This window comes from Triturus cristatus, chromosome 1_2 (assembly GCF_964204655.1).
Source record: "Triturus cristatus chromosome 1_2, aTriCri1.1, whole genome shotgun sequence".
NCBI lineage: Eukaryota > Metazoa > Chordata > Amphibia > Caudata > Salamandridae > Triturus > Triturus cristatus.
In genome coordinates this window covers 591,316,452-591,336,055 of record NC_140580.1, presented here as the reverse complement: position 1 = coordinate 591,336,055, position 19,604 = coordinate 591,316,452, and the positions used below count along the sequence as shown (strand labels likewise).

The 19,604-nt window shown below is 43.8% G+C and overlaps 1 protein-coding gene across 1 annotated transcript in view; it reads left to right on the top strand.

The window, feature by feature from the left end:
* The window catches only part of CFAP43 (cilia and flagella associated protein 43), a 638,428-nt gene that overhangs the window by 434,618 nt on the left and 184,206 nt on the right, over window positions 1–19,604 (top strand). The gene's annotated exons all lie outside the window — the stretch shown is intronic.

Below are 19,604 nucleotides of genomic sequence, written 5' to 3'. Positions count from 1 at the left end.
CGTGTGCACGACATCGGACAGGAATTCACCATTTACGAAAGTACCTACTACAATTGTGCAAGCCGCTGAATAGGCGTGCTTCGATCCAGTTGCGGGTTGCGCAGACCCGTCAGTGTATATGACACAATGGTAATCCTCGAGCGGGCGCAAGGACAGAGGAGCCGGATGAACGAATTCATACTGCAAAAACTCCTGAGTCTGAAGTGCCGCGTCAAATATAAAAGTGACATCCGGCGAGGTCAAGGAAGTGGCCCATTGTATCCACCTTGGATGCAAAGCTTTAGAATTCGGTACACTGGCTTTCGTCACCGCCTCTAGGGCAGGATAAGGTGTAACCACCAACATGCGTTTCCCTTGCGACAGCGCTCGTTCTTTCAGAATCGCCATCTGCGCTGCTGTCAGAACTTTCTCGACAGCGGAAAAACGTAGTTCAGCCGAAGTGTACAAATGAGATTTGTAAGCAATGGGGACGGTGTCGCCCTCATTGAACGTTAAGTATGTGAAACCAACTGCGCCGGGCACTATTCTTATGACCAGGTTAGTGTGGTTATCACGTGTCAGTAAGTACTTAGAAGCAAGAAGATCAGCTTGCAATAGCTGCAATATAGCTGAATGTTCAGGCAGCCAACAGGATTTGGAAAAAGTAGGTTGTACCAAGGCGTAAAGCGGCTTGATACGCTGGGCATAATCCGGGATATAAATTCTACCGAAATTCAGAAAACCCAGCAGGGATTGTAATTTCTTCAGTGAAGTAGGAGCACGGAGGCATGCGCACTTTTCTAGAAAGTGCAGAGCCAATCCTCGACCTTCATTGTTGAGTTCGTACCCCAAGAACAACACTGTATACTCTGCAATGTGCGACTTCGCAAAATTGAATTTGTAACCGAAGTCTGCAAACAAAACAATAATGCGATCAACGCGCCGAAGATGCGGGTCTAACTCGTCATCTGTGACATAAATGTCATCCACGTACGAGTACGCATCCGGGTCTATACCCTCTAAGAGGGAGACCACGCGAGCGGCAAAGACTCCCGGGCTGTTCTAGTAGCCCATTGGCAATCTTTTGTATTGTTTTTGTTTGCCACCAGAGGTGAAAGCCGTCCACTCACTACTAAGAGAGGACAGTTATGGCTGTAAAAGCCATTGGAAATGTCAAGTGTGGTTTTAAACCTTTTTCTCACAAGACTATCGACGAGAGCCGAACTGTGGGTGTTCTGTACTGCACAGGTCCGGCAATGAGAGTTAAGGTGCCGGTAATCCAAAACTAGGCGGTACGACCCGTCCGGCTTCGTCACAGTAAATAAGGGATTATTCATAGGTGACACACATGTTTAGATTACTCCCTGATATTCCAATTGTTCAAGGATAGATGCTATGTGAGATCTAGCTTCACGACGCATGGGGTATTGGGGTTGTGGCTGGGGCGTAGTCCGCAACGGAATCTCATGGCCGGGGGAAAATGTATCCCAGCCCACCTGAGTCCGATATAACGCAGGCGCTTGCACCTGAGCCCATTCCCCGGCAAACTTATCAGCTAGGACCTTAGGCACCGTGTGCGCAAAGGACGGGAGGATTACTTCCTCCACTCTAGGAGCAGCCAAAACGAAAGCCGGGGGCCAATCTGCCTCCGCCAACAGAATATCATAGGTAGTGGTCAGATTATCCCCAAAAAACCCTTGAATTGTACGTTGTATGTCACCTTCAATGTGAAGGACTATATTATATAGTCTATCAGGGGGAGACACACGAGTGTCAGCAGTTTCAATATTCACGAATATATCAGTTGCTGTCGCCACCAGATATGGACGCAGTGCTTGTCGCACTACTGTAACTTCCGCCGCGCTGTCCAGCAGCGTTAGCGCCCATGTTAGGTTCTGAAGCTGCGTCCGTACCATCTGAGGCATACCTCGCTGTCAGAGCAGCAACTTTCTTCTTCTGAAACGGGGGTCTTTGACGTGCAGAGTCTTCTTGCTTGCCTTTGCCGTCAGTCTGTCGGGATTGCTCACGTGCTTGCGGTGCACCCCGACTTTTCCCAGCGCCTCCGCCACTGGATTGTGAAGCCGATGTTTCCTGTGAAGAACGAGGAGAGCGTTGTTCAGAGACCTGAAATCTATCAGGAGACTTAATAGTAGCACGATCGCGCAAATCATAAGTGCGTTCACTACTTGACTGAACAGGAGAGGCAGGACGGGACCCCTGTTTCTGTTGCTGTTTTTCTTGTTTTTTCACCCTCCAACTTTGTTTAGGAAAGCTAGGGCGCTCGTCCTTACCAGACGAATTTGCCTTTGTCTGCTGAGAATCAGGATTTTTCACAGTTGGCTTAACCCCTAAAGTGCTACGACCAACCTGTTTATAGGCCATCGCAATAATCTTTGCGAATTCCCTCGGCTTGTCGTCTTCGTCCACTGCGTCTAATTTATTAAGCACCTGGAACTGCATTGCATCTCCTTTGAGGTTGCCCAATATCATGGTAGCAACCACATCAAAGACCCCGACAAGCCGCATACCTAATTTAATAGCAGCCTCCGCACCATGATTCTCATGAACACGTTTTATAACGGAGGGCAGTACCGACAGAGACGGAGTGCCATAGCACTTCGAGTATGTCGCTGCAAAGACCTTACCCCGGTTTTCACAATCTGCCATATCCGGGACTAAGTCTTTAGGCAAAGCAATGGTAAGGATCCTGTGTTTCTCCACAGGAGATGTACGCGGATAAACCGCTTCTATTTGATCAAATTTCTCAGCAAGCCAATAAGGGAAATCATCCCTATTCTGGGGTCGCTTGCCTACCACCGAATTGACCATAACAGGACTAATAACCACCGCGTGGTGGTCCGTCGGTTGTCCCGCAACAGCAGTAGCGACCACCTGCACGTTGCGTGACACGTACTGCACTAGAGCCCTATGTACTGTAATCAGGACAGTGTGCAGAACGCGCAACTCAGCCACCGCTACCTGCAGGTAACGGGGATGAGGCGTAAATCCGGCCAACACCGGCCACGTGGCCCCTGGGATTGACAAAGGGCCCATTCTCGCCGGTGTCACTGCATGGGGAAGGGCACCATTAAACCTAATGTTATGCTGCCAGGCAGAAATCGGAATTTCTTGAGTCCTATATGGCGTATAGTTGGTTGGTAACACCGTGTGAGTATAACTGTGGTACGTATCATCGTCTTCACTTATCGCCGGCAAAGTAACCCAAGAGTAGAACAACTCAAACGGAAACAACGCATCGGCACTCACTACAAAAATCACAGCCATACCATCATCTGACACCCCATAATTCGCCAAATGACGTTTCAGGGGTGCCCGGCTATGAGCCGGAATATCGACCGCCATTAGGACACCAACAGTAAATCTACAATATATCAGTAGCACTAGGGTTCAGATTAAATAACCTTTTTAATGATCAAGCTTGAATGAACCTATTTAGTCGAAACACAGGTAGGTTAAACCGTCACTCCCGTTATCCGGAAACCAGAGTGAGGGTGTTGTGGACTAATACAAGCACTACTAAGGCGTCTCAAATCAATAGACCAAACGTTAGGTGCGCCATGTTGCAGGGATTCCGCTTATGCGCAGAACTATGCGCAAGAACCCAGGCCCTCAGTGAATTGCAGTGTACCAAAAACTCACCTCAGAACCCAGAACCCCTATCCGGCCAGCATCAGTGTCCCATTCGTTATCCGAGGTTTAGCTTGGCGGTCCCATTGTATAGACAACCCAGAACAAGCGACTTAGTATATTTCTCAGGAATGGTGGGAATCAGAAACACCTTTTCGTAATTATTCTCGTACCAGTCCACAACAGAATAAACAGAGACACGGGAAAAGTTTAAAGCGTTTATTTTATAAACCTCGGGTCCTAATATGCAGCAGTTTGGCTAACATTAGCAGACAAACGATTAAAATCAAAACCATCAGCATAGTTACAATACCATAGAGAAAAGGAAAGGAGCAATCATACTAAAATGACAGTGGCTCTAGACCACCTTCCTTTCTCTAACACACTAATAGTATTATTAGACTGATAAAAGGTCTCTAGGCTTGAATGGGGAACCCCATACCGTATAGATCAGCTCAGAGAGTTCACATCACAGGATCAGCTATGCTCTGCTCCTAGGAACGCTCTTCTTCTGAATGAATTGAAAACATGTAACACTGCAATATTAAAAGCATTCGACTTTCAGGTATTTGCAGCTGCGTGCATGTTATGGCTAAACTAGTGGGCCGATCAACCTGAACTCAACAACTTGCACCGTCTAGCGATCCAGACTGTTTCTGTTACACTGTGTACAGACCAAGGTCGCTATTCACTGTTCGAGATGTTAACAACAGACAGTTCTCATGTGAAGCAAAGTCGAGTAAGCATTTCTCACTTCTAATAACATGTGACTACAGTGTCGTGTGCAAAAGCAGCAAAAGCGGCAAGATGGCTTACTAACATTAAACGCGGTTATGCTAACTTAGCGTTGTACATAGGTAGATAACGATCATCACTACAGGACATACTTCAGGTCTTTACATGGAGGTAACTCAATGAAATCTATTTATAGTCTCATGAATGGACCTTCAGCCTCTCCAATTTTTCCCCAACTGAGTACTGTATTCCTGCCTGGGTTTTGCTGTTGTCAAATTAAGCATCTCTGGCAAAGGCTCTCAGCGACCACCCTGAACTTCGGATTATACCAATTTTGTCTAAAAAGTCTAATCATGGCATCCCTGTCTACATGTGTGTCACCATGATACAATCGGGTCATTGGTTAGAGTAAACAGTATGGCATAGCTTGTCTACCGTCAGGGTACACCCACACCTCATCCTCTACTCTTCGGGTGCAACCTGCCCCTAACCAGATTTCCTTTTCGCTCACCTCAACTTCATCCTGTAACTGCCTTACCTCTTCCCATGTTTCTGGAGCTGAGAAAAACATTAAGTTGCCATCTGTTTTCACTTGTTTAAATTTTTCGATTCAATACCAGATTAGTTTTCGCACAATATTTAGGAATTTGGTCAGGATATCTGTTACCGGCTGTCACATAGTCATTTCCTGACTGTTGAGCAGCACACTTGACCACTGCTCCTTCTTTTGGCAACTGAATTGCTTCCAATAGCTCTTTCACAATTTTCCCATTCCTTATTGGAGATCCTGAAGAAGTCAGAAATCCCCTCTGCAGCCAAATTTGGCCATAGTCGTGCACAATTCCAAAACCATATTTACTGTCAGTAAATATGGTTATCCTCCAATGTTTCCCAAATTTGCATGCTTTAATCAAAGCCATCAATTTAGCTACTTGTGCAGACTTTACTCCGGGTAAATGGGATGCTTCAATTACACCTGAGATTTTACAAACAGCATTGGCAGCATTAAGTCCTCCTCCCTCAATTCTCACACACGTGCCATCTACAAATAGCTTATGATTTGGGTCTTTCAGGGGCTCTTCTTTGATGTCAGGTCGGGGCTTTGTACACATTCACATTCAAGCAGTCATGATCTATCTCATCCATCACCTCTTCACAAGTGGGATTTGGCAGTAAAGTTGCGGGGTTTAATACTGTACATCTCACTACTGTCACATTTTCTGCTCCCAAAATCACTCTTTCATACTTAGTCATCCGACTAGGGGTAAGGTGCTGAGTTCGAGTTCTTGTTAAAAGAATCTCAACTGAGTGTGGGACGAAAACTTTAACTGTATGTTCCATCACAATAGGTTTGCTTTGTTCCAAGCTCATACAAGTAGCAGCAACTGCCTTTAAGCAGCCGGGTAGAGCTGAAGCTACAGGGTCTAAAGTAGCAGAGAAATAAGCCACTGGACGTCTGCTTAATCCATGTCTTTGGGTCAAAACTGAAAGTGCACAATTTTCTCTTTCACAACCGATCAGTGCGAATTCTTTGGTGTAGTCAGGCATGCTAAAGTAGGGGCCTCAGACATGCAGTCTCGTAATCTCATAAAAGCTTCAACACATTCATCAGTCCAAACAATTGGGTCACTTGCAAATTTTCCGGTCATCTGGATTAATAGTTTTGCCAACAAGGAAAACCCCATAATCCATTGTCTACAATATCCAACTACTCCCAAAAACATTCTCATTTCTCTTTGAGTGTGAGGTAGTGACATTTGTTTTATTATTTTTATTCTTTCTGTAGTTACTTTTCTGATTCCTCTTTCTAAGGTGTGACCTAAGTATTTTACTCCTTGTTTACAAAACTGCAATTTTTCTGGAGATACTTTGTGTCCTCCTTCTGCCGAATGGTTCAACAATGCAATTGAGTCAGCGACACAGTCCTCACGTGTCCTTGATGCGACCAATAGGTCATCAATATACTGCACCAGGCCTGACTTTCGAGGCATGACTAGTGTTTCCAAACACTTTTTCAAGATCTGGTTAAAGATTGAGGGACTCTCTGTATACCCTTGAAGAACTCGGCACCATGCCAAGATACGGTCAACAAACTTGAAGGCAAAGAGATATTGTCTATCTGGATGCAAAAGAATAGAGAAAAAGGCATGGCATAAATCAATTACTGTGAACCAGCCTGCATTCCAAGGTATCTGATATAAAATCACTGCAGGGTTTGGTACTACTGGGCAACAAGGTACTACAATTTTATTTATCTTCTGCAAATCCTGCACTGCTCTGTACTTTCCGTTAGGCTTTTTAATTCCTATTATGGGCGAATTACAAGGGCTACTCATTATTTATTTGTTTTGTTTGTTTTGTTTAAGCTTTATTTCGGCTGATATAGCCATAAAAGCAAGAATACATAAAAAAGACATTTCCAACAATTGTATACAAATACACAGACCAAATATTCAAGTTAATACATACAATGGGGCGAACAAAAAATTAATCTACCTCATCGATTGTGCAATTCCCGCATTAAAAATAGAAAAAATAAATTTTAATTTAATTTAAAAAGCCAGATTTTAAAACTATTTTTTCTAAAAACATGTTAAAAAGAAGGAATCAGTGCATTTTATATTAACTATACAGGGCTAAGGAAAAGTGCAGACCGCAACGGTACATTACAACTTACAACCGAACTGTTTCCTAATAAGGTACACATTGAATAAAAACCTAGTTGTACAAAACACTACCAGTTGCGAGGTATTTGACTTGAGTATACGTTCTGCCTCTTTGTAGGACCTAACCCCCATGTTTTTACATAAGGGTTTGATCCAACGGTCCCTTGATTTTTTTATAGACTGGGCAGAAGAACAATAGATGGACGTCATCTTCTTTTGCTTTTTGAGAGCAGAGGGTACACAACCCACTGGCATTTTTACCCCCCCACCTGCAAGTGTTTGCGGTAGTCTGTAGGACCCCATATCTAAATTGCAGATATAATGTTTTTGCTAGTGGTGGTCCTATCTCATCCATGAATTGTTCAAATTCAGGAATATCCTTTATAGTCAAAAATTTCTGAGTCAATGTGCCAATCGTTGAGCTATGAAATAATTCACCATTGACATAAGACCAGAAAGTAGACTTTACGAGCTTTTTGAGGGGCGGCGTCATATTCTGAGTTTCGTCCCATAAATGGGAGAGCCCTAGCCTGTTATACCACTGGAAAATGTGCTTTAACCATGCAATTTTCTTATACCCATCGATCTGGATTATTTCTATCAATCCACTCTTATAATCATATAATCACTCAACTCCGGGGTTGTCCATAACCTAACCCAATACAGTAGTGGCCTTAATATGGCTTGATAGTCTGTCCTTTTAAGATTAATATCCAGGAACACTGGGACTAGGGGGGTTCTGATTGGTATTTTAAGCAACCTACGTATAAAATAATTTTCTTCCTTCTCAAAGTTGCTTTTACAGGAATGCCCCCATACCTCAGCACCATAAAGTGCCGCTGATTGGGCCTTCGCCTTAAAAACTTCAAGTGCCGGCGTAATAGCTTTAGAACGACTACTGCCGTGCACTTTTAAAATAGGCATCGAATTTTGTTTTAAGGATAATTTACTTTTTTCCAACTGCCCCTTCCAAGAAAGCGTACTATCCAGCATAAAGCCTCATCTCCTAGCTTCGGGGAGTCATGGTCACAGTCCCTTAGGTAGATAGGTATATCATTAACATATAATGAAAAGAGTGTAGGCGCCAGCACACAGACTTGACGCACACCCCGTCCTACAGGTATGGCCTTTGAAATTTCACCGCCCTTCCCCCATCTGACTTTGGCGTAGTTCCCTGTATGTAGTCTAATGAGTTCTTTAAGTAACTCACCAGGGACCGCCATATTCTTAAGTGTGGACCACAACAAATTACGTGGAACGAGGTCAAAGGTGGCCCTCAAGTCAATAAATGCCACGTACAAACTGCCCTTCCTTATGTTAATGTATTTCCAGCAGATGCACGTGAACCTAAATACTTGATCAACCGTGCTGGTTTTTGATCTGAACCCTGCCTGGTATTTAGTTAATATCTGAGTCCCCTCTATCCATTCTAAAAGTCTATTTAAAATATGTCTGGCAAAAACCTTTTGTAAAAGATCTATTAAACTTATGGGACGGTAATTGCCCGGATCATAACGATCACCTTTCTTAAAAATTGTTACAATTTCAGCCCCTTTCCAGGTTTCGGGGATTGGCGTTCCGGCCACTATGGAATTACATAAAAAATTAATATAGGGCCCCCAGACTTCCACATCGTGCTTCAATAAATAACCGGGGATCTTATCAGGACCTGGGGCTTTGCCCATTTTGACGGCCTGTAATACCTCGATAGTCTCCTCTAGGCTAAATCGCAAGGGAGCAATACTCAATGCTAAATTAATCTCTCGGTCCCCTATGGGCAACCCCTCATTGTCGTTAGAATAAAGTTTAGAAAAATGATCGCACCATGTTTTTTCATCTAGGTAAATATCCCTGGGTGATCTGCCCTTTTTATTTCCCTTTGAAATTAAATTCCAAAATGTATTTTAAAATGCCTTGTTCTATCAGTTGTTCTATTTCTAAAGCAACTCCTGCTTTTACGTCTGGACTCATTTTGTATTGTCGGGTGTTGGGATAGACTGCACCTTCTCTCATAGTTACTTTCACAGGATCAACATTTGCCATCAATCAAATGTATTTTCCTGTAAGGTCCCACACCTCTGGGTTCACTGTAGTTCTTAGCTCTTCTGGTAATTCATCTGAGGTCATTAGAAAAAATATTTCATTCACTTCAGTACCTTACTTTGCTAACATAATCTAATAGACAATATCTTCATCAGGGGTTTGGAAAGCAACACCATCCGTTGTATAGTAGATTGTGCAGTTCATCTTGCACAGTAGGTCTCTACCTAATAAATTCACAGGACTAGAATCACATACAATAAATCGATGCATATCTTTGAAGTTACTAATATGCACCGCCATTGGCCTTGTAAGTGGGGTTTTATTTTGATGGTCCGAAACACCAACAACTTGGATACTATCTGCCGAGAGGGGTAGGTTTGGGATGTCTGCTGTTCTCACAGAAGAACGTGTAGCACCAGTATCAAACAGAAAAGTGAGATCATTACCTTCCACTTTCCCATCAATAAATGGACCTGACTGGTCTACCGGCAAGGATTCGCCAAGTACGCACTCCTCTTCCTCCCCTCTCAGGCACCGTCAATCATCTGAGTCACTGTATGTATTTTTCAAAAGATATTGTGAAATCACAGAATTTTTCTTACCACTTCCTCCTGGAAATCCGGCATCTGTGGGGTGCTTTTGAGGGTTCACAAAGTTTGGCATGGGAGCTGGAGGCACCTGATACTGTGGATTAACTACCTGCGGTGGCTGATTCACAACCCCTTCAGTCTGCGTCTTTGGGTTTAAATTTTGATTTGGCCCATTATTATTCTGAATATTCGGACACTCATTTCCCCATTGTCCAAGCTTTCCACATCCGTGACATGGAAACTTCTTTTTCGCATCCTCATTTTACCACCATTCAATCCTTGATCACTCTGGTTCAACCCTTTATCAGTTTCTGTATTTAATTTTAATTCCTGCTGCTCTGCTAATTTCACTTGTGCCCACATCATCTTCTCTTTCAGCTTTTTATGTCTGGCTTCAATATCATTGCCACAATATTTGGCATATTTCAAAATATCATTTATGCTGTTGAATCATCTGACTAATCTCTGGTTTCAAGCCATACACAAACCGATACACAAAATGTCCCATGTCCTTATCACCAATATTCTCAAAGCCGCTGTACTGCTTGAACACCTGTTATAGTCTCCCATAATAGGCATGTACCGACTCATTTGATTCCTGAGTTGTCCTGTCTATTTTTACTCAATCTGTCTCTTTTGGGGGAATTTTTCCTTTTAAGAAAGTAATCCCTTGGTGATACATTTTCATCACATCCTCTGAGGGTGCTCCTGTTTTAGTATCTCTTGGGTACTCCTCACTTGGCCAATCGATTGTAATTTTACATTCTGTCCACAAATGTGCAGGTACCACAATGTCAAACAAACCAACCAGATCCTTCAACAAAACCTTCGACACCTTCACAAACCTCTTAACCTGCTTATACCACTCCACGTGTTTTTCTCTCAATTTCGGAAAATCATTTGTCAATGACAAAATATCCTGTCTACTCCATGGGACATGAACATATCCGCCACCAGGTTCTTCTCTCATGGGACACAACCTCTCTGCCTTTTCTGTGTCTTTCAATAAGAAAGCAGATGTCGACACTTCCCTAGCCTTTGCTTCCTCTTTCTTTTTTGTCCACCTAGTTTTCTACCTGTCCATCTCTCCCCTATTCTGCAAAATGTTCATTAGTTCCCTTACTTGTAAATTTTCTACCAGACACATTCATGTTTTCCAAATCCTTGTCTGTGAATTACACTCAATAGCGTTTTTGAAACGACTTAGATTTCCCTATATCTATTCCATTCTCTGCAGCCATTTCCATCAATTTTTCATTATATACTTTTGCATTTCGCATACTACTCCTTCCATAGCATTTTCTTTGTTCCCAAACCCATCCCCATTATTAGTATCCATTTTATTTTATTCACACCAAGTTTATTCACAGTTGATACATTTTTAATAATAATATTCATGTGTCTTCGGTTTCTGCGCTTCTGACATCCGTGGTTCCCAGGGTTTAGCGGTTGATGGACTTGGATGTGGTCCAATCATTGGATCATCCTTTCAGGGGAAGTAGAGGTCACACATGCGTAGACGGTGTTCACTCAAGTACTCGAGTTGTGGCAAGAAGGCCCAAAATACGAACTAATAAAAGGTCAAAAAGGAGAATATTAATTCAAGAAATAAATTATTTCATTGTATACCACTTACATCTACTCTATTTCCCTTTATTCATTAATACCTTCACTGCATTAGCTCTTTAGTAATAAAGCGTTTTCTAAATAGCAAAGCAGGTGCCATGCATGTGGGTCTTGAAGACGCCATGTTAGTCCTTACTGCTCATGCGCGAGAAGTTCCCTCCAAAGCTATTACACGTCACATTACGTAGATGCAATTGACGCATGCGCAGTACAGTTTTCCCTGTTAGAGCCGTGCTTTTAGTCCACTATCCTTATTAATGGTTAGTAAACACATAGGCAAGCTTCACTGTCTTATTTATGTAACTGAAATTTGCAAAGATTAATCACAAATACAATTAATAATTTAATGTTAGTAAATTAATAAGTTAAACGAGTGAATTGAATTCGAGCAAGTCTCACATAGATGCGTCCTTGCTCCATCAGTGGTCTTGAATAATTTACTATTCCCACTCCAGCAAGTGCAACAGTAGGGAAAGTGTTAGTTAGTGGAGGGGAATAATTTACTATTATCCAGTATTGGGGTATCTTTCATAGATTCAGATGCCTGAATCATTCCCAGTCGTTGTAGTGGGAGTCCCACGGTACAAATAACATAGCAGTAAATAATAAAAACCCCATAGATGCAAACATGCATTACATAGCCTATTAGTCTCTTTTTGTAAAAAGGACCAAACTGAAACACATAACCAATCAGCACCCTCTAGAACCTTCCCTCGAGAGGTTGAGTTCCTCAGATTTTCACCGGACTTTGTTGTATAAGGGAGTCTCCCTGAGCCTGGCTCAGTTCTTCAGTGATTCAGATAAGTGTATATCTTATACTTTATCAGGATAATGTCGGATTCTTAGGGATTATTCAGACCTTGCCAGTCCTGTGGGAAGAAGAATGTTCACATTTATGATGCCCACAAAGACTGTATTTATTGCCTTTATCCAAAGCATGTGGCAAGGCATTGTAAGATCTGCCTCACTTTCCCTACTAAAACATTGAGGGATAGAGAAGGATGACTTTTATTGTGATTAAAGAAGAATGACGCCGCTTCAGATGCAGAAAGTGATACTTCCTTTAAGTCTCATAAGAGGCAGAGGTCGCCTGAGGGACAGCCTGAGGAGAAAAGGAAACAACCTAAAATCTCTCACATGGCAAAAGAATCACTTACTCAGGAGAAAAAACACAGTCTCCTCAGGGATTTCATCCCCTCAATCTGCAGGTGCTTCTAAAACCAATTCTGCTAAGAAAACCTCCTCAAGTTCAATGGTCTTACCTGCTACTTCCACAACTTCAACTGTGTCATCTTCCAGACCGTCGACGACGATGACTTCTTCAACGGCAAGTCTTAAAGGGTCTATTGCATCAACATTGCCTTTATCATTGACGGCACCTCCGTCGTCGAGGACATCCAAATCAAAAGCCTCGACGTCGACCACACCGGCAACGAGCAAGTATTCGTCGTCGAGAAAACCATCGCCGACGACATCACCGTTGACGACTTCGTCGACGGCACCGGCGTCGATGACGACTCCATCGGCGATGGCACAGTCCACCACGACTCCAGTGTCAATGGCATCGACGTCGACGACGACACCACCGTAGGCGGCATCGACGTCGACGACAATACCACCGTCGACGATGACATCATCGACGGCAATAATACCACCGTCGACGACGAAGATTTCACCAGCTGTTATGTATGCCAGTTTTTCAACGCCAGTTTTGCAAAGGGGGCGTATGGAGTTTAAAACCCCAAAATGTTTGCCTCTACCTCCCAGCAATCTTCTGGATGTTGAAGATACAGACGACGAGGAGGGTCAATTTGGAGCGGACTAATAGCCCCTCACAGTTGAATGTGAAATGTCAAAAGGATGATGTATGTATGTATGTATGTATTTCGTATTTCTAAAGCGCACTGTAATCCAACGGGCATCCTGGCGCTGCAGTAAGATACTTCTACCACCCTGCTTCCTAGCTAGCTAATTGATATGCTAAGTGTGCACTCTAGGGAAAAGCCAAGTTTTTATTTTTCCCTTGAACTTCATCAGATCTTTTATCTGTCTTAGCTCAACTGGCACACTATTCCAAAGAAGTGCTGCAGCATAGCTAAAGGCTCTTCCTCCTGATTTAACTTTCTTAATCCGGGGTATATTAACCAGCCTAGTCGAGGAGGACCGAAGGCTGCGGGTAGGGTTATACCAGTTGAACTTAGATTGCATCGTATCGGTCCCATCCCATGCAGGGCCTTGAAGACGATGCACAGTGATTTGAACTGTATCCTCTGGAATACCGGAAGCCAGTGAAGCTCCATCAATGCCAGGGATGTGGATGACTGTCTCGGTCTGGCTAAGGCCAGTTTGGCTGCTTCCTTCTGGAGCCTCCCAATCAGGTACCTAGGGATTCCAGCAGTAGCGCATTACCATAGTCCAGGCGACTCAGAATGACACTCCTTATTACAAGTGCTCATGCCTGATATGGGAGTAGTGGGAGGATCTTCCGAAGGACCCTAATAAGCGAAAAACTACTTCCCGCAATTCTGTTGACTTGGCTTTCAAGGTTTAGTTTATCATGAAAAATAACCCCGAGATTGCGTACCGTCGAGACGGGTAACAGAGGTGTCTCTGTGGGCATGGGCCAGAATCCTGGGGGGAGAGAGCAGGTAACTTTGCCTGCTGCACAGCAAATGATCTCGGTTTTTTCACAGTTATACTGCAAAGAATTGTTTTTCAGCCAGCGTACTGTTTCTAGCATACAGGCATGAAATTTTTCCAGAGAGCCTGCTTGGTCTCCCTCCAGTGATACAATGAGCTGAGTATCGTCAGCGTAGTTTACCAAGCTGACCCCATATGATTTAATGATTGCAATCAGGGGGCTCATGTAGGTATTAAACAATATTGGGCTGATTGCTGAGCCCTGGGGAACCCCATGCCTAATCTCCGCAAATTCCGACCGATAGGGGTGGAGGGCCACCACCTGACGTCTAGATGTCAGATATGATCAGAACCACTCCAGTGCTACCCCTCCCACCCCGAATGTTTCCAGCCTGTCCAGGAGGACTGTGTGGTTGACACCCTCCTCTTCGCGGACGATACACTCTTACTCTCCAAATCACCAATGGGGCTTCAAAAATTGCTAAACAACTTCCAGACTTTTTGCGCAGAACGGGGCCTAATAATCAATGTTGATAAAACAAAATACCTTGTGATGAACCCACCCAAGAAACCTGTGCGTCCCCCGAGGTTGAATGGCGTGCCCTTGGAGAGGGTAGACGAGTTTGATTATCTTGGGATTCGTTTGTCGCACAATATGCTTTGGGCCCCCCATCTGTGCAAAATGCTGTTAGCACATAAAAGGGTTACAGGGGCACTCCTGAGAGAACAGCGCCAATGCGCATTTAGACCTATAGCCCCTGTTATGGAAATTTATGCAGCTAGGGGAGTCAGCTCTGCACTTTATGGGACTGAATTGTGGGGCTCATGTAACTCTAGTGAGCTGTTAAGATCAGAAAGAAAGTTTTGCAGGGCTATCATGTCACTTCCTCAGGGTACCCCCATGACCCCGTTGATGCTTGATCTAGGCTGCCGGCCCATCGATGAGTTGGCGAAATTTCGACCCTTATTGTTATGGGCGCGGATATGGAGAGTTCCAGAATTAGCAAACTACGCCAAAGGTCTCTCAGAAGTAATGTCACTACCTGGGTGGCACAAGATTAAATGGTTGAGAGATATGAAAACTCTCCTTTGCAATCTGGGATTGAGTTCAGCATGGGAAAGCAGGTCCTCCCCATCGAAAGCGTCTCTTAAAATATTATATTGGAACTGGATTGCAGTACATGAGAATACTACTTCTTCATTGGGCAGACTCACGGAGGACTTTGAGTTTTAAGGACCTGCCCCTCCGTGAACTATATCTGGACATTATAGAGAAGCCTTTTGATAGGACCCTTTATTTTAAATTTAGGTTTGGGACTCTCCCACTCCACGCTTTCACATCTGGATGGAAATCCCCAACACAGACGACAGATCTTTGCCCTTTTTGTACATCTAGGCGCGAGACTGTAGCACACTTTTTATTTGAATGCCAAGTGTATACTCTCCCGAGGAGAAGATGGCTCAAACACTTTTGCCGCTCATTAGGCACTAGACAGCACGCTGTCGCGCTACGTATTTTAAAGTCTGATTCTCGTTCATTGTATGTTTGCGCCCTCTCTAAATTTTTAGCCTGGGCGTGGCGTATTAGAATTAATAGGCTTAAATTAATTGTTTAATCTGTTTCTTAAACTTTATCAATGTGACTTTTTATTGTAATATATGGTTTCTATGACTGTATCGAATGCGGCAGACAGGTCCAGTAAGATCAGTATGGCCGATTGTCCCCTGTCTGCTCGCATTCGAAGTTCTTCCAGAACAGTCACCAGCGCCGTCTCTGTCCCATGACCACGGCGAAACCCAAACTGCACATCTTCCAGCTTGTTGTTATTTTCCAAATACTGTGAGAGTGCTCTACTCACTACCCGTTCTTAGATCTTTACTGGGTATGGGAGGAGGATATAGGTCGGTAGTTTTTGGGGTATGCTGGATCAAGTGTGGGTTTTTTCAGCAGAGGTGTAATTACTGCTTGTTTCCAGCTCGCCGGAACCTGTCCACTGCTCAGTGATTGGTTACATAGCTGTCGGAGTATTGGAAATAGTTCGCCTCCCAGCGCCTTCCAGGTTTTGGGAGGGAAGGGGTCCAAAGGAGATCCCGAAGAGACTCCTAGAACTAACTTGTTGAACTCCTCCTCAGAGGGGGGCTCAAAATGGTCCAAATGGGCCACATGATCTTCCGACTCTTTCTCCCCTTTCCTACTCGCAAGAAATCAGGAGAGTGGAGGCCTATCCTGGACCGCAGAAAGTTAAACATATTCTTGAAGACTCAATCATTCAGGATGGTCACTCTGGCAGACATCTTACGTCGCCTTAACAGTAGCGACTTCATGATGTCATTGGATCTCGAAGATGCTTATTTTAATAGATCTATTCACCCAAAACACAGAAAGTTCCTAAGGTTCACAGTGGCTGGTACGCACTATCAATTTTGAGTCCTTCCTTTTGGTCTCAAAGCGGCTCCACGAACTTTCACGAAATTCATGGCCCCAGTAGCAGCTGCGTTAAGGAACAGCGGTCATCAGGTATTTCCTTACCTAGACGATTGGCTTCTAAAAGCGCAGTCAGCTCATCTGGTGAAAGCAGCAACGGAAGATTGCATTTCCCTGTTTCAATGATTAGGCCTATCATTAAACTAACAAAAATCCTCACTCATTCCAAGCCAGAGAATGTGTTTTCTTGGAGCAATTTTGGACACCATTCAGAACAAGGCCTTCCTTTCCCAGGAAAGACAGCAACGATTACAGACGCTGGCACTAAAATTGTACAGAAAAAAGTGCGTTTTTGTAAGGGTGTTCAAATCTCTGCTAGGAATGCTTTCATCGTCAATAGACCTAGTGCCAATGACTCGACTACACATGAGACCTCTTATGGAGGAGTTGCAACGCCAGTGGATACAGACCAAGGGCTCTTTCGACGACATAATAAAGATCACTCCCCTGATGAAAGAAGCTTTCCTCTGGTGGACACAGCTATCAAATCTATACAAAGGACTCTCTTTTCTCTCAGTTAATCCAGACTACGTTGTCACAACAGATGCGTCTATGGAAGGTTGGGGAGGACATTTACAGGACCTGCAAGTTCAAGGCAAATGGTCCTCAGCCCAACGCGAAATGCATATAAACAGACTGGAGTTGAAAGCCATCTCTCACTTCAAACTTTCCTCCCACGGATTCAGGGATCCTCCGTTCTAGTCCGCACGGACAACACCACGAGCATGTTTTATATAAACAAGCAGGGAGGAACCAAGTCCCTATCTCTGTCACAAGATGCCCAACAACTTTGGGACTGGTTAACGATCCACAAAATCTCTTTAACAGTGGAACATGTCCCAGGTTTAAGGAATACCCTGGCAGATACCCTGAGCAGGGCAAACAAAGGTTGTCACGAGTGGGAGCTGGAGAAATCTCAGCTGGACAGGATATTTGCGATATGGGGGAAACCAGAGCTGGATCTCTTTGCGACTCAAAGCAACTCCAAATGCCGGTTCTTTACAAGCAGATTCCCTCTCCTAGGATCTCGGGGGAATGCGCTTTTGATGCGCTGGTGAGGGATCTATGCGTACACTTTTGCCCCCATACCCCTGATTCCCAGGGTCCTCACAAAGATCAAGTGGGAACGTTGTCACATTCTGCTCATAGCCCCCAGATGGCCCAGGCAACATTGGTACTCAGAACTCCTCCCATTGTCAGAAGCGATGCCCATTCGCCTTCTCCCAACGCCAACACTGTTATCCAGGAACAATGGCCAAGTGTGTCACCCGGAACCGGCCACACTGCAATTACATGCTTGGCTCCTGAATTCTTTGAATTTAAGAACATAAACATTGACCAGGACTGTAAAGAGATTATAGCCAAGTCAAGAGCTGACAGCACCAATAGAACATCCAAACTTAAATGGAAGAGTTTTTGTATATGGTGCAGAAGCAAAGCCTTAGATCCTTTCCACTCTGCGGCTGAAGAAATCCTGCCTTATTTACTATTTTTAGCGAAATCTGGACTCACACACTCTTCAGTTAGAGTTCACCTGGCTGCTATATCGAGATACAGACGATTACCTAACTGCCCCTCGTTATGGTCATCAAGAATTGTGAAAGAGTTCATGAAAGGCCTGTTTAGGGTTTTTCCACCTATCAAAGCTCCACCTCAGGAGTGGTAATTAAATGTAGTATTGTCTCAGATGATGAGGCAACCTTTTGAGCCTACACATAAAGCAGATCTGAAATTTTTAACTTGGAAGGTCGCCCTTCTCGTGGCTCTCACCTCTGCAAGAAGGGTTAGTGAGATTCAAGCATTCACTATATCTCATCCTCTCCTACGGTTCTCTAATGATAAGGTCATTTTAAGAACAAACTCTAAGTTCATTCCTAAAGGACCCTCTCAATTCCATTTGAATGAACTGGTTGTCCTCAGAACTTTTTTCCCTAACCCGTCCACACCGGCTGAAAGAACTTTACACACTCTTGACATAAAGAGATGTCTTAAGTTTTACTTGCAACGCACAAAAGAGATCCGCAAAACAAATCCGTTGTTTGTGGCTTACGGTCAAAATTGCCAAGGAAATGCAGTCACCAAAGCTACCATAGCTAGATGGGTAGCGAATGAAATGCAGTTTTGCCACAACAAGGCTGGCAAGCCTTTATCACGAACTGTACGAGCGCACTCCACTAGAGCAGTCTCCGCTTCTGTTGCTCTATTTGCCGGAGTACCACTTGACAAAATTTGCAGAGCAGCAACATGGAAGACAACCCACACGTTCTTGCAACATTACTGCCTTGAGTCATCGCACAGACCTGACGCAGCTGTTGGACATATTTGTGTATGGATATTCATATATATAAATATATATAGATGTGTATCCTTATGTTAGCAGGTACTGATGAATGTTGTTGCTTACGCTGATATACTCCATCATTTTCCATGTTTCACAGAGTACTAAGCAATATATTAGCACTACCCACCGTCCACTATAGTGCTTACCAACTAATACGCGTGCGTATATATATATGGATAGGTTTCCATTATCTATATGGGGCACTGCTTGCTATTCTGATTCAGGCATGTGAATCTATGAAAGATACCCCAATACTGGATAAGAAATAAGTTACTTACCTGTAACTGCAGTTATCCAGTATTGGTATCTTTCATAGATTCACATGCACCCACCCTCTTCCCCGGAGAGGCTTCCTCTATATTACGGTACTTACCACACTTGTGCTGGAAACTCTGAGGAACTCAGCCTCTCTTGGGAAGGTTCTAGAGGGTGCTGATTGGTTATGTGTTTCAGTTTGGTCCTTTTTACAAAAAGAGACTAATAGGCTATATAATGCATGTTTGCATCCATGGGCCTATGGGTTTTTTATTATTTACTGCTATGTTATTTGTACCGTGGGACTCCCACTACGACAACGCGGAATGATTCAGGCATGTGAATCCATGAAAGATACCAATACTGGATAACTGCAGTTACAGGTAAGTAACTTCCCACTCCTGGGACGGCAACAGTAGGAAAGTGTTGGATAGCTGAGGGGTAAAAATTACTATTCCCCCTACAGCAAGTGCAACAGTAGGGAAAGTGTGGGATAGCAGAGGGGAATAATTTACTATTCCTACTTCAGCAAGTGCAACAGTAGGGAAAGTGTTGGATAGTGGAGGGGAATAATTTACTATTCTCACTCCAGCAAA